The sequence below is a fragment of the Schistocerca gregaria genome, chromosome 5 (genome assembly GCF_023897955.1).
Source record: "Schistocerca gregaria isolate iqSchGreg1 chromosome 5, iqSchGreg1.2, whole genome shotgun sequence".
Classification (NCBI taxonomy): domain Eukaryota; kingdom Metazoa; phylum Arthropoda; class Insecta; order Orthoptera; family Acrididae; genus Schistocerca; species Schistocerca gregaria.
The window spans coordinates 667,558,719-667,577,464 of record NC_064924.1 but is presented as its reverse complement, the minus strand read 5'-3'; positions in this window follow the sequence as shown (position 1 = coordinate 667,577,464).

Here is an 18,746-nt window from a genome sequence, read left to right as displayed (position 1 = left end):
CGGCAGCCGACGCGAATCTCACGACATGCTTACACGCCTCCTCCTGCACACAGTGGCTGGGTGTTACATTTTTAACACGCTCATTCCACTACCTGTGTTAGACCGAGGCGTCAGCCGACGCGAATCTCACGACATGCTTACACGCCTCCTCCTGCACACAGTGGCTGGGTGTTACATTTTTAAACACGCTCATTTAACTACCTGCGTTAGACGGAGGCGGCAGCCGACGCGAATCTCACGACATGCTTACACGTCTCCTCCTGCACACAGTGGCTGGGTGTTACATTTTTAACACGCTCACTCCACTACCTGTGTTAGACGGAGGCGGCAGCCAACGCGAATCTCACGACATGCTTACACGCCTCCTCCTGCACACAGTGGCTGGGTGTTACATTTTTAAACATGCTCACTCCACTATCTGTGTTAGACGGAGGCGGCAGCCGACGCGAATCTCACGACATGCTTTCACGCCTCCTCCTGCACACAGTCGCTGGGTGTTACATTTTTAAACACGCTCACTCCACTACCTGTGTTAGACGGAGGCGGTAGCCGACGCGAATCTCATGACATGCTTACACGCCTCCTCCTGCACACAGTGGCTGGGTGTTACATTTTTAACACGCTCATTCCACTACCTGTGTTAGGCAGAGGCGGCAGCCGACGCGAATCTCACGACATGCTTACACGCCTCCTCCTGCACACAGTGGCTGGGTGTTACATTTTTAACACACTCACTCCACTACCTGTGTTAGATGGAGGCGGCAGCCGACGTGAATCTCACGACATGCTTACACGCCTCCTCCTGCACACAGTGGCTGGGTGTTACATTTTTAAACACGCTCACTCCACTACCTGCGTTAGACGGAGGCGGCAGCCGACGTGAATCTCACGACTTGCTTACACGCCTCCTCCTGCACACAGTGGCTGGGTGTTACATTTGTAACACGCTCATTCCACTACCTGTGTTAGACGGAGGCGGCAGCCGACGCAAATCTCACGACATGCTTACACGCCTCCTCCTGCACACAGTGGCTGGGTGTTACATTTTTAAACACGCTCACTCCACTACCTGCGTTAGACGGAGGCGGCAGCCGACGCGAATCTCACGACATGCTTACACGCCTCCTCCTGCACACAGTGGCTGGATGTTACATTTTTAAACACGCTCACTCCACTACCTGTGTTAGACGGAGGCGGCAGCCGACGCGAACCTCACGACATGCTTACACGCCTCCTCCTGCACACAGTGGCTGGGTGTTCCATTTTTAAACACGCTCACTCCACTACCTGTGTTAGACGGAGGCGGCAGCCGATGCCAATCTCACGACATGCTTACACGCCTCCTCCTGCACACAGTGGCTGGGTGTTACATTTTTAACACGCTCATTCCACTACCTGTGTTAGACGGAGGCGGCAGATGACGCGAATCTCACGACATGCTTACACGCCTCCTCCTGCACACAGTGGCTGGGTGTTACATTTTTAAACACGCTCACTCCACTACCTGTGTTAGACGGAGGCGGAAGCCGACGCGAATCTCCCGACATGCTTACACGCCTCCTCTTGCACACAGTGGCTGGGTGTTACATTTTTAACACGCTCACTCCACTACCTGTGTTAGACGGAGGCGGCAGCCGACGCGAATCTCACGACATGCTTACACGCCTCCTCCTGCAAACAGTGGCTGGGTGTTACATTTTTAACAAGCTCATTCCACTATCTGTGTTAGACGGAGGCGGCAGCCGACGCGAATCTCACGACATGCTTACACGCCTCCTCCTGCACACAGTGGCTGGGTGTTACATTTTTAAACACGCTCACTCCACTACCTGTGTTAGACGGAGGTGGCAGCCGACACGAATCTCACGACATGCTTACACGCCTCCTCCTGCACACAGTGGCTGGGTGTTACATTTTTAAACACGCTCACTCCACTACCTGTGTTAGACGGAAGCGGCAGCCGACGCGAATCTCACGACATGCTTACACGCCTCCTCCTGCACACAGTGGCTGGGTGTTACATTTTTAACACGCTCATTCCACTACCTGTGTTAGACGGAGGCGGCACCCGATGCGAATCTCACGACATGCTTACACGCCTCCTCCTGCACACAGTGGCTGGGTGTTCCATATTTAAACACGCTCTCTCCACTACCTGCGTTAGACGGAGGCGGCAGCCGACGCGAATCTCACGACATGCTTACACGCCTCCTCCTGCACACAGAGGCTGGGTGTTACATTTTTAAACACGCTCACTCCACTACCTGCGTTAGACGGAGGCGGCAGCCGACGCGAATCTCACGACATGCTTACACGCCTCCTCCTGCACACAGTTGCTGGATGTTACATTTTTAAACACGCTCACTCCACTACCTGTGTTACTCGCGGTTAAGGCGTTCAGTCTGGAACCACGTGACTACTACGGTCGCAGGTTCGAATCCTGCCTCGGGCATGGATGTGTGTGATGTCCTTAGGTTAGTTAGGTTTAAGTAGTTCTAAGTTCTAGGGGACTGATGACCCCAGATGTTTAGTCCCATAGTGCTCAGAGCCATTTGAACCATTTGAACTACCTGTGTTAGACGGAGGCGGCAGCCGACGCGAATCTCACGACATGCTTACACGCCTCCTCCTGCACACAGTGGCTGGGTGTTACATTTTTAAACACGCTCACTCCACTACATGTGTTAGACAGAGGCGGCAGCCGTCGCGAATCTCACGACATGCTTACACGCCTCCTCCTGCACACAGTGGCTGGGTGTTACATTTTTAACACGCTCACTCCACTACCTGTGTTAGAAGGAGGCGGCAGCTGATGCGAATCTCACGACATGCTTACACGCCTCCTCCTGCACACAGTGGCTGGGTGTTACATTTTTAACACGCTCACTCCACTACCTGTGTTAGACGGAGGCGGCAGCCGACGCGAATCTCACGACATGCTTACACGCCTCCTCCTGCACACAGTGGCTGGGTGTTACATTTTTAAACACGCTCGCTCCACTACCTGTGTTAGACGGAGGTGGCAGCCGACACGAATCTCACGACATGCTTACACGCCTCCTCCTGCACACAGTGGCTGGGTGTTACATTTTTAACACGCTCACTCCACTACCTGTGTTAGAAGGAGGCGGCAGCTGATGCGAATCTCACGACATGCTTACACGCCTCCTCCTGCACACAGTGGCTGTGTGTTACATTTTTCAACACGCTCACTCCACTACCTGTGTTAGACGGAGGCGGCAGCCGACGCGAATCTCACGACATGCTTACACGCCTCCTCCTGCACACAGTGGCTGGGTGTTACATTTTTAAACACGCTCACTCCACTACATGTGTTAGACGGAGGCGGCAGCCGACGCGAATCTCACGACATGCTTACACGCCTCCTCCTGCACACAGTGGCTGGGTGTTACATTTTTAACACGCTCATTCCACTACCTGTGTTAGACGGAGGCGGCAGCCGACTCGAATCTCACAACATGCTTACACGCCTCCTCCTGCACACAGTGGCTGGGTGTTACATTTTTAAACACGCTCACTCCACTACCTGCGTTAGACGGAGGCGGCAGCCGATGCGAATCTCACGACATGCTTACACGCCTCCTCCTGCACATAGTGGCTGGGTGTTACATTTTTAACACGCTCACTCTACTACCTGTGCTAGACGGAGGCGACAGCCGACGCGAATATCACGACATGCTTACACGCCTCCTCCTGCACAAAGTGGCTGGGTGTTACATTTTTAACACGCTCACTCCACTACCTGTGTTAGAAGGAGGCGGCAGCCGACGCGAATCTCACGACATGCTTACACGCCTCCTCCTGCACACAGTGGCTGGGTGTTACATTTTTAAACATGCTCACTCCACTACCTGCATTAGACGGAGGCGGCAGCCGACGCGAATCTCACGACATGCTTACACGCCTCCTCCTATACACAGTGGCTGGGTGTTACATTTTTAAGACGCTCACTCCACTACCTGTGTTAGACGGAGGCGGCAGCCGACCCGAATATCACGACATGCTTACACGCCTCCTCCTGCACACAGTGGCTGGGTGTTACATTTTTAACACGCTCACTCCACTACCTGTGTTAGACGGAGGCGGCAGCCAACGCGAATCTCACGACATGCTTACACGCCTCCTCCTGCACACAGTGACTGGGTGTTACATTTTTAAACACGCTCACTCCACTACCTGTGTTAGACGGAGGCGGCAGCCGACGCGAATCTCACAACATGCTTACACGCCTCCTCCTGCACACAGTGGCTGGGTGTTACATTTTTAACACGCTCACTCCACTACCTGTGTTAGACGGAGGCGGCAGCCGACGCGAATCTCACGACATGCTTACACGCCTCCTCCTGCACACAGTGGCTGGGTGTTACATTTTTAAACACGCTCACTCCACTACCTGTGTTAGACGGAGACGGCAGCCGACGCGAATCTCACGACATGCTTACATGCCTCCTCCTGCACACAGTGGCTGGGTGTTACATTTTTAACACGCTCACTCCACTACCTGTGTTAGACGGAGTCGGCAGCGGACGCGAATCTAACGACATGCTTACACGGCTCCTCCTGCACACAGTGGCTGGGTGTTACATTTCTAACACGCTCACTCCACTGCCTGTGTTAGACGGAGGCGGCAGCCGACGCGAATCTCACGACATGCTTACACGCCTCCTCCTGCAAACAGTGGCTGGGTGTAACGTTTTTAACACGCTCACTCCACTACCTGTGTTAGACGGAGGCGGCAGCCTACGCGAATCTCACGACATGCTTACATGCCTCCTCCTGCACACAGTGGCTGGGTGTTACATTTTTAACACGCTCATTCCACTACCTGTGTTAGACGGAGGCGGCAGCCGACGCGAATCTCACGACATGCTTACACGCCTCCTCCTGCACACAGTGGCTGGGTGTTACATTTTTAACACGCTCATTCCACTACCTGTGTTAGATGGAGGCGGCAGCGTACGCGAATCTCACGACATGCTTACACGCCTCCTCCAGCACACAGTGGCTGGGTGTTACATTTTTAAACACGCTCACTCCACTACCTGTGTTAGACGGAGGCGGCAGCCGACGCGAATCTCACGACATGCTTACACGCCTCCTCCTGCACACAGTGGCTGGGTGTTACATTTTTAACACGCTCACTCCACTACCTGTGTTAGACGGAGGCGGCAGCCGACACGAATCTCACGACATGCTTACACGCCTCCTCCTGCACACAGTGGCTGGGTGTTACATTTTTAACACGCTCACTCCACTACCTGTGTTAGACGGAGGCGGCAGCCGACGCGAATGTCACGACATGCTTACACGCCTCCTCCTGCACACAGTGGCTGTGTGTTACATTTTTAACATGCTCACTCCACTACCTGTGTTAGACGGAGGCGGCAGCCGACGAGAATCTCACGACATGCTTACACGCCTCCTCCTGCGCACAGTGGCTGGGTGTTACATTTTTAACACGCTCACTCCACTACCTGTGTTAGACGGAGGCGGCAGCCGACGCGAATCTCACGACATGCTTACACGCCTCCTCCTGCACACAGTGGCTGGGTGTTACATTTTTAAACACGCTCACTCCACTACATGTGTTAGACGGAGGCGGCAGCCGACGCGAATCTCACGACATGCTTACACGCCTCCTCCTGCACACAGTGGCTGGGTGTTACATTTTTAACACGCTCATTCCACTACCTGTGTTAGACGGAGGCGGCAGCCGACTCGAATCTCACAACATGCTTACACGCCTCCTCCTGCACACAGTGGCTGGGTGTTACATTTTTAAACACGCTCACTCCACTACCTGCGTTAGACGGAGGCGGCAGCCGATGCGAATCTCACGACATGCTTACACGCCTCCTCCTGCACATAGTGGCTGGGTGTTACATTTTTAACACGCTCACTCTACTACCTGTGCTAGACGGAGGCGACAGCCGACGCGAATATCACGACATGCTTACACGCCTCCTCCTGCACAAAGTGGCTGGGTGTTACATTTTTAACACGCTCACTCCACTACCTGTGTTAGAAGGAGGCGGCAGCCGACGCGAATCTCACGACATGCTTACACGCCTCCTCCTGCACACAGTGGCTGGGTGTTACATTTTTAAACATGCTCACTCCACTACCTGCATTAGACGGAGGCGGCAGCCGACGCGAATCTCACGACATGCTTACACGCCTCCTCCTATACACAGTGGCTGGGTGTTACATTTTTAAGACGCTCACTCCACTACCTGTGTTAGACGGAGGCGGCAGCCGACCCGAATATCACGACATGCTTACACGCCTCCTCCTGCACACAGTGGCTGGGTGTTACATTTTTAACACGCTCACTCCACTACCTGTGTTAGACGGAGGCGGCAGCCAACGCGAATCTCACGACATGCTTACACGCCTCCTCCTGCACACAGTGACTGGGTGTTACATTTTTAAACACGCTCACTCCACTACCTGTGTTAGACGGAGGCGGCAGCCGACGCGAATCTCACAACATGCTTACACGCCTCCTCCTGCACACAGTGGCTGGGTGTTACATTTTTAACACGCTCACTCCACTACCTGTGTTAGACGGAGGCGGCAGCCGACGCGAATCTCACGACATGCTTACACGCCTCCTCCTGCACACAGTGGCTGGGTGTTACATTTTTAAACACGCTCACTCCACTACCTGTGTTAGACGGAGACGGCAGCCGACGCGAATCTCACGACATGCTTACATGCCTCCTCCTGCACACAGTGGCTGGGTGTTACATTTTTAACACGCTCACTCCACTACCTGTGTTAGACGGAGTCGGCAGCGGACGCGAATCTAACGACATGCTTACACGGCTCCTCCTGCACACAGTGGCTGGGTGTTACATTTCTAACACGCTCACTCCACTGCCTGTGTTAGACGGAGGCGGCAGCCGACGCGAATCTCACGACATGCTTACACGCCTCCTCCTGCAAACAGTGGCTGGGTGTAACGTTTTTAACACGCTCACTCCACTACCTGTGTTAGACGGAGGCGGCAGCCTACGCGAATCTCACGACATGCTTACATGCCTCCTCCTGCACACAGTGGCTGGGTGTTACATTTTTAACACGCTCATTCCACTACCTGTGTTAGACGGAGGCGGCAGCCGACGCGAATCTCACGACATGCTTACACGCCTCCTCCTGCACACAGTGGCTGGGTGTTACATTTTTAACACGCTCATTCCACTACCTGTGTTAGATGGAGGCGGCAGCGTACGCGAATCTCACGACATGCTTACACGCCTCCTCCAGCACACAGTGGCTGGGTGTTACATTTTTAAACACGCTCACTCCACTACCTGTGTTAGACGGAGGCGGCAGCCGACGCGAATCTCACGACATGCTTACACGCCTCCTCCTGCACACAGTGGCTGGGTGTTACATTTTTAACACGCTCACTCCACTACCTGTGTTAGACGGAGGCGGCAGCCGACACGAATCTCACGACATGCTTACACGCCTCCTCCTGCACACAGTGGCTGGGTGTTACATTTTTAACACGCTCACTCCACTACCTGTGTTAGACGGAGGCGGCAGCCGACGCGAATGTCACGACATGCTTACACGCCTCCTCCTGCACACAGTGGCTGTGTGTTACATTTTTAACATGCTCACTCCACTACCTGTGTTAGACGGAGGCGGCAGCCGACGAGAATCTCACGACATGCTTACACGCCTCCTCCTGCGCACAGTGGCTGGGTGTTACATTTTTAACACGCTCACTCCACTACCTGTGTTAGACGGAGGCGGCAGCCGACGCGAATCTCACGACATGCTTACACGCCTCCTCCTGCACAGAGTGGCTGGGTGTTACATTTTTAACACGCTCACTCCACTACCTGTGTTAGACGGAGGCAGCAGCCGACGCGAATCTCACGACATGCTTACACGCCTCCTCCTGCACACAGTGGCTGGGTGTTACATTTTTAACACGCTCACTTTACTACCTGTGTTAGACGGAGGCGGAAGCCGACGCGAATCTCCCGACATGCTTACACGCCTCCTCTTGCACACAGTGGCTGGGTGTTACATTTTTAACACGCTCACTCCACTACCTGTGTTAGACGGAGGCGGCAGCCGACGCGAATCTCACGACATGCTTACACGCCTCCTCCTGCAAACAGTGGCTGGGTGTTACATTTTTAACAAGCTCATTCCACTACCTGTGTTAGACGGAGGCGGCAGCCGACGCGAATCTCACGACATGCTTACACGCCTCCTCCTGCACACAGTGGCTGGGTGTTACATTTTTAAACACGCTCACTCCACTACCTGTGTTAGACGGAGGCGGCAGCCGACACGAATCTCACGACATGCTTACACGCCTCCTCCTGCACACAGTGGCTGGGTGTTACATTTTTAAACACGCTCACTCCACTACCTGTGTTAGACGGAAGCGGCAGCCGACGCGAATCTCACGACATGCTTACACGCCTCCTCCTGCACACAGTGGCTGGGTGTTACATTTTTAACACGCTCATTCCACTACCTGTGTTAGACGGAGGCGGCACCCGATGCGAATCTCACGACATGCTTACACTCCTCCTCCTGCACACAGTGGCTGGGTGTTCCATTTTTAAACACGCTCTCTCCACTACCTGCGTTAGACGGAGGCGGCAGCCGACGCGAATCTCACGACATGCTTACACGCCTCCTCCTGCACAGAGTGGCTGGGTGTTACATTTTTAACACGCTCACTCCACTACCTGTGTTAGACGGAGGCAGCAGCCGACGCGAATCTCACGACATGCTTACACGCCTCCTCCTGCACACAGTGGCTGGGTGTTACATTTTTAACACGCTCACTTCACTACCTGTGTTAGACGGAGGCGGAAGCCGACGCGAATCTCCCGACATGCTTACACGCCTCCTCTTGCACACAGTGGCTGGGTGTTACATTTTTAACACGCTCACTCCACTACCTGTGTTAGACGGAGGCGGCAGCCGACGCGAATCTCACGACATGCTTACACGCCTCCTCCTGCAAACAGTGGCTGGGTGTTACATTTTTAACAAGCTCATTCCACTACCTGTGTTAGACGGAGGCGGCAGCCGACGCGAATCTCACGACATGCTTACACGCCTCCTCCTGCACACAGTGGCTGGGTGTTACATTTTTAAACACGCTCACTCCACTACCTGTGTTAGACGGAGGCGGCAGCCGACACGAATCTCACGACATGCTTACACGCCTCCTCCTGCACACAGTGGCTGGGTGTTACATTTTTAAACACGCTCACTCCACTACCTGTGTTAGACGGAAGCGGCAGCCGACGCGAATCTCACGACATGCTTACACGCCTCCTCCTGCACACAGTGGCTGGGTGTTACATTTTTAACACGCTCATTCCACTACCTGTGTTAGACGGAGGCGGCACCCGATGCGAATCTCACGACATGCTTACACGCCTCCTCCTGCACACAGTGGCTGGGTGTTCCATTTTTAAACACGCTCTCTCCACTACCTGCGTTAGACGGAGGCGGCAGCCGACGCGAATCTCACGACACGCTTACACGCCTCCTCCTGCACACAGAGGCTGGGAGTTACATTTTTAAACACGCTCACTCCACTACCTGCGTTAGACGGAGGCGGCAGCCGACGCGAATCTCACGACATGCTTACACGCCTCCTCCTGCACACAGTGGCTGGATGTTACATTTTTAGACACGCACACTCCACTACCTGTGTTACTCGCGGTTAAGGCGCTCAGTCTGGAACCACGTGACTACTACGGTCGCAGGTTCGAATCCTGCCTCGGGCATGGATGTGTGTGATGTCCTTAGGTTAGTTAGGTTTAAGTAGTTCTAAGTTCTAGGGGACTGATAACCCCAGATGTTTAGTCCCATAGTGCTCAGAGCCATTTGAACCATTTGAACTACCTGTGTTAGACGGAGGCGGCAGCCGACGCGAATCTCACGACATGCTTACACGCCTCCTCCTGCACACAGTGGCTGGGTGTTACATTTTTAAACACGCTCACTCCACTACATGTGTTAGACAGAGGCGGCAGCCGTCGCGAATCTCACGACATGCTTACACGCCTCCTCCTGCACACAGTGGCTGGGTGTTACATTTTTAACACGCTCACTCCACTACCTGTGTTAGAAGGAGGCGGCAGCTGATGCGAATCTCACGACACGCTTACACGCCTCCTCCTGCACACAGTGGCTGGGTGTTACATTTTTAACACGCTCACCCCACTACCTGTGTTAGACGGAGGCGGCAGCCGACGCGAATCTCACGACATGCTTACACGCCTCCTCCTGCACACAGCGGCTGGGTGTTACATTTTTAAACACGCTCACTCCACTACCTGTGTTAGACGGAGGCGGCAGCCGACGCGAATCTCACGACATGCTTACACGCCTCCTCCTGCACACAGTGGCTGGGTGTTACATTTTTAAACACGCTCACTCCACTACATGTGTTAGACGGAGGCGGCAGCCGACGCGAATCTCACGACATGCTTACACGCCTCCCCCTGCACACAGTGGCTGGGTGTTACATTTTTAACACGCTCACTCCACTACCTGTGTTAGACGGAGGCGGCAGCCGACACGAATCTCACGACATGCTTACATGCCTCCTCCTGCACACAGTGGCTGGGTGTTAAATTTTTAAACACGCTCACTCCACTACCTGTGTTAGACGGAGACGGCAGCCGACGCGAATCTCACGACATGCTTACACGCCTCCTCCTGCACACAGTGGCTGGGTGTTACATTTTTAACACGCTCACTCCACTACCTGTGTTAGACGGAGTCGGCAGCGGACGCAAATCTAACGACATGCTTACACGGCTCCTCCTGCACACAGTGGCTGGGTGTTACATTTCTAACACGCTCACTCCACTGCCTGTGTTAGACGGAGGCGGCAGCCGACGCGAATCTCACGACATGCTTACACGCCTCCTCCTGCAAACAGTGGCTGGGTGTAACGTTTTTAACACGCTCACTCCACTACCTGTGTTAGACGGAGGCGGCAGCCTACGCGAATCTCACGACATGCTTACATGCCTCCTCCTGCACACAGTGGCTGGGTGTTACATTTTTAACACGCTCATTCCACTACCTGTGTTAGACGGAGGCGGCAGCCGACGCGAATCTCACGACATGCTTACACGCCTCCTCCTGCACACAGTGGCTGGGTGTTACATTTTTAACACGCTCACTCCATTACCTGTGTTAGATGGAGGCGGCAGCGTACGCGAATCTCACGACATGCTTACACGCCTCCTCCAGCACACAGTGGCTGGGTGTTACATTTTTAAACACGCTCACTCCACTACCTGTGTTAGACGGAGGCGGCAGCCGACGCGAATCTCACGACATGCTTACACGCCTCCTCCTGCACAGAGTGGCTGGGTGTTACGTTTTTAACACGCTCACTCCACTACCTGTGTTAGACGGAGGCAGCAGCCAACACGAATCTCACGACATGCTTACACGCGTCCTCCTGCACACAGTGGCTGGGTGTTACATTTTTAACACGCTCACTTCACTACCTGTGTTAGACGGAGGCGGCAGCCGACGAGAATCTCACGACATGCTTACACGCCTCCTCCTGCACACAGTGGCTGGGTGTTACATTTTTAACACGCTCACTCCACTACCTGTGTTAGACGGAGGCGGCATCCGACACGAATCTCACGACATGCTTACACGCCTCCTCCTGCACACAGTGGCTGGGTGTTACATTTTTAACACGCTCACTCCACTACCTGTGTTAGACGGAGGCGGCAGCCGACACGAATCTCACGACATGCTTACACGCCTCCTCCTGCACACAGTGGCTGGTTGTTACATTTTTAACACGCTCACACCACTACCTGTGTTAGACGGAGGGGGCAGCCGACGCGAATCTCACGACATGCTTACACGCCTCCTCCTGCACGCAGTGGCTAGGTGTTACATTTTTAACACGCTCACTCCACTACCTGTGTTAGACGGTGGCGGCAGCCGACGCGAATCTCACGACATGCTTACACGCCTCCTCCTGCACACAGTGGCTGGGTGTTACATTTTTAACACGCTCATTCCACTACCTGTGTTAGACGGAGGCGGCACCCGATGCGAATCTCACGACATGCTTACACGCCTCCTCCTGCACACAGTGGCTGGGTGTTCCATTTTTAAACACGCTCTCTCCACTACCTGCGTTAGACGGAGGCGGCAGCCGACGCGAATCTCACGACACGCTTACACGCCTCCTCCTGCACACAGAGGCTGGGAGTTACATTTTTAAACACGCTCACTCCACTACCTGCGTTAGACGGAGGCGGCAGCCGACGCGAATCTCACGACATGCTTACACGCCTCCTCCTGCACACAGTGGCTGGATGTTACATTTTTAAACACGCACACTCCACTACCTGTGTTACTCGCGGTTAAGGCGCTCAGTCTGGAACCACGTGACTACTACGGTCGCAGGTTCGAATCCTGCCTCGGGCATGGATGTGTGTGATGTCCTTAGGTTAGTTAGGTTTAAGTAGTTCTAAGTTCTAGGGGACTGATGACCCCAGATGTTTAGTCCCATAGTGCTCAGAGCCATTTGAACCATTTGAACTACCTGTGTTAGACGGAGGCGGCAGCCGACGCGAATCTCACGACATGCTTACACGCCTCCTCCTGCACACAGTGGCTGGGTGTTACATTTTTAAACACGCTCACTCCACTACCTGTGTTAGACAGAGGCGGCAGCCGTCGCGAATCTCACGACATGCTTACACGCCTCCTCCTGCACACAGTGGCTGGGTGTTACATTTTTAACACGCTCACTCCACTACCTGTGTTAGAAGGAGGCGGCAGCTGATGCGAATCTCACGACACGCTTACACGCCTCCTCCTGCACACAGTGGCTGGGTGTTACATTTTTAACACGCTCACTCCACTACCTGTGTTAGACGGAGGCGGCAGCCGACGCGAATCTCACGACATGCTTACACGCCTCCTCCTGCACACAGTGGCTGGGTGTTACATTTTTAAACACGCTCACTCCACTACCTGTGTTAGACGGAGGCGGCAGCCGACGCGAATCTCACGACATGCTTACACGCCTCCTCCTGCACACAGTGGCTGGGTGTTACATTTTTAAACACGCTCACTCCACTACATGTGTTAGACGGAGGCGGCAGCCGACGCGAATCTCACGACATGCTTACACGCCTCCCCCTGCACACAGTGGCTGGGTGTTACATTTTTAACACGCTCACTCCACTACCTGTGTTAGACGGAGGCGGCAGCCGACACGAATCTCACGACATGCTTACATGCCTCCTCCTGCACACAGTGGCTGGGTGTTACATTTTTAAACACGCTCACTCCACTACCTGTGTTAGACGGAGACGGCAGCCGACGCGAATCTCACGACATGCTTACACGCCTCCTCCTGCACACAGTGGCTGGGTGTTACATTTTTAACACGCTCACTCCACTACCTGTGTTAGACGGAGCCGGCAGCGGACGCAAATCTAACGACATGCTTACACGGCTCCTCCTGCACACAGTGGCTGGGTGTTACATTTCTAACACGCTCACTCCACTGCCTGTGTTAGACGGAGGCGGCAGCCGACGCGAATCTCACGACATGCTTACACGCCTCCTCCTGCAAACAGTGGCTGGGTGTAACGTTTTTAACACGCTCACTCCACTACCTGTGTTAGACGGAGGCGGCAGCCTACGCGAATCTCACGACATGCTTGCATGCCTCCTCCTGCACACAGTGGCTGGGTGTTACATTTTTAACACGCTCATTCCACTACCTGTGTTAGACGGAGGCGGCAGCCGACGCGAATCTCACGACATGCTTACACGCCTCCTCCTGCACACAGTGGCTGGGTGTTACATTTTTAACACGCTCACTCCACTACCTGTGTTAGATGGAGGCGGCAGCGTACGCGAATCTCACGACATGCTTACACGCCTCCTCCAGCACACAGTGGCTGGGTGTTACATTTTTAAACACGCTCACTCCACTACCTGTGTTAGACGGAGGCGGCAGCCGACGCGAATCTCACGACATGCTTACACGCCTCCTCCTGCACAGAGTGGCTGGGTGTTACATTTTTAACACGCTCACTCCACTACCTGTGTTAGACGGAGGCAGCAGCCAACACGAATCTCACGACATGCTTACACGCGTCCTCCTGCACACAGTGGCTGGGTGTTACATTTTTAACACGCTCACTTCACTACCTGTGTTAGACGGAGGCGGCAGCCGACGAGAATCTCACGACATGCTTACACGCCTCCTCCTGCACACAGTGGCTGGGTGTTACATTTTTAACACGCTCACTCCACTACCTGTGTTAGACGGAGGCGGCATCTGACACGAATCTCACGACATGCTTACACGCCTCCTCCTGCACACAGTGGCTGGGTGTTACATTTTTAACACGCTCACTCCACTGACTGTGTTAGACGGAGGCGGCAGCCGACACGAATCTCACGACATGCTTACACGCCTCCTCCTGCACACAGTGGCTGGTTGTTACATTTTTAACACGCTCACACCACTACCTGTGTTAGACGGAGGGGGCAGCCGACGCGAATCTCACGACATGCTTACACGCCTCCTCCTGCACACAGTGGCTAGGTGTTACATTTTTAACACGCTCACTCCACTACCTGTGTTAGACGGTGGCGGCAGCCGACGCGAATCTCACGACATGCTTACACGCCTCCTCCTGCACACAGTGGCTGGGTGTTACATTTTTAACACGCTCACTCCACTATCTGTGTTAGACGGAGACGGCAGCCGACGCGAATCTCACGACATGCTTACACGCCTCCTCCTGCACACAGTGGCTGGGTGTTACATTTTTAACACGCTCACTCCACTACCTGTGTTAGACGGAGGTGGCAGCCGACGCGAATCTCACGACATGCTTACACGCCTCCTCCTGCACACAGTGGCTGGGTGTTACATTTTTAACACGCTCACTCCACTACCTGTGTTAGACAGAGGCGGCAGCGGACGCGAATCTCACGACATGCTTACACGCCTCCTCCTGCACACAGTGGCTGGATGTTACATTTTTAAACACGCACACTCCACTACCTGTGTTACTCGCGGTTAAGGCGCTCAGTCTGGAACCACGTGACTACTACGGTCGCAGGTTCGAATCCTGCCTCGGGCATGGATGTGTGTGATGTCCTTAGGTTAGTTAGGTTTAAGTAGTTCTAAGTTCTAGGGGACTGATGACCCCAGATGTTTAGTCCCATAGTGCTCAGAGCCATTTGAACCATTTGAACTACCTGTGTTAGACGGAGGCGGCAGCCGACGCGAATCTCACGACATGCTTACACGCCTCCTCCTGCACACAGTGGCTGGGTGTTACATTTTTAAACACGCTCACTCCACTACCTGTGTTAGACAGAGGCGGCAGCCGTCGCGAATCTCACGACATGCTTACACGCCTCCTCCTGCACACAGTGGCTGGGTGTTACATTTTTAACACGCTCACTCCACTACCTGTGTTAGAAGGAGGCGGCAGCTGATGCGAATCTCACGACACGCTTACACGCCTCCTCCTGCACACAGTGGCTGGGTGTTACATTTTTAACACGCTCACTCCACTACCTGTGTTAGACGGAGGCGGCAGCCGACGCGAATCTCACGACATGCTTACACGCCTCCTCCTGCACACAGTGGCTGGGTGTTACATTTTTAAACACGCTCACTCCACTACCTGTGTTAGACGGAGGCGGCAGCCGACGCGAATCTCACGACATGCTTACACGCCTCCTCCTGCACACAGTGGCTGGGTGTTACATTTTTAAACACGCTCACTCCACTACATGTGTTAGACGGAGGCGGCAGCCGACGCGAATCTCACGACATGCTTACACGCCTCCCCCTGCACACAGTGGCTGGGTGTTACATTTTTAACACACTCACTCCACTACCTGTGTTAGACGGAGGCGGCAGCCGACACGAATCTCACGACATGCTTACATGCCTCCTCCTGCACACAGTGGCTGGGTGTTACATTTTTAAACACGCTCACTCCACTACCTGTGTTAGACGGAGACGGCAGCCGACGCGAATCTCACGACATGCTTACACGCCTCCTCCTGCACACAGTGGCTGGGTGTTACATTTTTAACACGCTCACTCCACTACCTGTGTTAGACGGAGCCGGCAGCGGACGCAAATCTAACGACATGCTTACACGGCTCCTCCTGCACACAGTGGCTGGGTGTTACATTTCTAACACGCTCACTCCACTGCCTGTGTTAGACGGAGGCGGCAGCCGACGCGAATCTCACGACATGCTTACACGCCTCCTCCTGCAAACAGTGGCTGGGTGTAACGTTTTTAACACGCTCACTCCACTACCTGTGTTAGACGGAGGCGGCAGCCTACGCGAATCTCACGACATGCTTACATGCCTCCTCCTGCACACAGTGGCTGGGTGTTACATTTTTAACACGCTCATTCCACTACCTGTGTTAGACGGAGGCGGCAGCCGACGCGAATCTCACGACATGCTTACACGCCTCCTCCTGCACACAGTGGCTGGGTGTTACATTTTTAACACGCTCACTCCACTACCTGTGTTAGATGGAGGCGGCAGCGTACGCGAATCTCACGACATGCTTACACGCCTCCTCCAGCACACAGTGGCTGGGTGTTACATTTTTAAACACGCTCACTCCACTACCTGTGTTAGACGGAGGCGGCAGCCGACGCGAATCTCACGACATGCTTACACGCCTCCTCCTGCACAGAGTGGCTGGGTGTTACATTTTTAACACGCTCACTCCACTACCTGTGTTAGACGGAGGCAGCAGCCAACACGAATCTCACGACATGCTTACACGCGTCCTCCTGCACACAGTGGCTGGGTGTTACATTTTTAACACGCTCACTTCACTACCTGTGTTAGACGGAGGCGGCAGCCGACGAGAATCTCACGACATGCTTACACGCCTCCTCCTGCACACAGTGGCTGGGTGTTACATTTTTAACACGCTCACTCCACTACCTGTGTTAGACGGAGGCGGCATCTGACACGAATCTCACGACATGCTTACACGCCTCCTCCTGCACACAGTGGCTGGGTGTTACATTTTTAACACGCTCACTCCACTACCTGTGTTAGACGGAGGCGGCAGCCGACACGAATCTCACGACATGCTTACACGCCTCCTCCTGCACACAGTGGCTGGTTGTTACATTTTTAACACGCTCACACCACTACCTGTGTTAGACGGAGGGGGCAGCCGACGCGAATCTCACGACATGCTTACACGCCTCCTCCTGCACGCAGTGGCTAGGTGTTACATTTTTAACACGCTCACTCCACTACCTGTGTTAGACGGTGGCGGCAGCCGACGCGAATCTCACGACATGCTTACACGCCTCCTCCTGCACACAGTGGCTGGGTGTTACATTTTTAACACGCTCACTCCACTATCTGTGTTAGACGGAGACGGCAGCCGACGCGAATCTCACGACATGCTTACACGCCTCCTCCTGCACACAGTGGCTGGGTGTTACATTTTTAACACGCTCACTCCACTACCTGTGTTAGACGGAGGTGGCAGCCGACGCGAATCTCACGACATGCTTACACGCCTCCTCCTGCACACAGTGGCTGGGTGTTACATTTTTAACACGCTCACTCCACTACCTGTGTTAGACAGAGGCGGCAGCGGACGCGAATCTCACGACATGCTTACACGCCTCCTCCTGCACACAGTGGCTGGGTGTTACATTTTTAACATGCTCACTCCACTACCTGTGTTAGACTGAGGCGGCAGCCGACGCGAATCTCAGGACATGCTTACACGCCTCCTCCTGCACACAGTGGCTGGGTGTTACATTTTTAACACGCTCACTCCACTACCTGTGTTAGACAGAGGCAGCAGCCGACGCGAATCTCACGACATGCTTACACGCCTCCTCCTGCACACAGTGGCTGTGTGTAACATTTTTAACACGCTCACTCCACTACCTGCGTTAGACGGAGGCGGCAGCCGACGCGAATCTCACGACATGCTTACACTCCTCCTCCTGCACACAGTGGCTGGGTGTTACATTTTTAACACGCTCACTCCACTACCTGTGTTAGACGGAGGCGGCAGCCGACGCGAATCTCAAGACATACTGACACGCTTCCTCCTGCACACAGTGGCTGGGTGTTACATTTTTAAACACGCTCACTCCACTATCTGTGTTAGACGGAGGCGGCAGCCGACGCGAATCTCACGACATGCTTACACGCCTCCTCCTGCACACAGTGGCTGGGTGTTTCATTTTTAACACGCTCACTCCACTACCTGTGTTAGACGGAGGCGGCATCCGACACGAATCTCACGACATGCTTACACGCCTCCTCCTGCACACAGTGGCTGGGTGTTACATTTTTAACACGCTCACTCCACTACCTGTGTTAGACGGAGGCGGCAGCCGACACGAATCTCACGACATGCTTACACGCCTCCTCCTGCACACAGTAGCTGGTTGTTACATTTTTAACACGCTCACACCACTACCTGTGTTAGACGGAGGGGGCAGCCGACGCGAATCTCACGACATGCTTACACGCCTCCTCCTGCACGCAGTGGCTAGGTGTTACATTTTTAACACGCTCACTCCACTACCTGTGTTAGACGGTGGCGGCAGCCGACGCGAATCTCACGACATGCTTACACGCCTCCTCCTGCACACAGTGGCTGGGTGTTACATTTTTAACACGCTC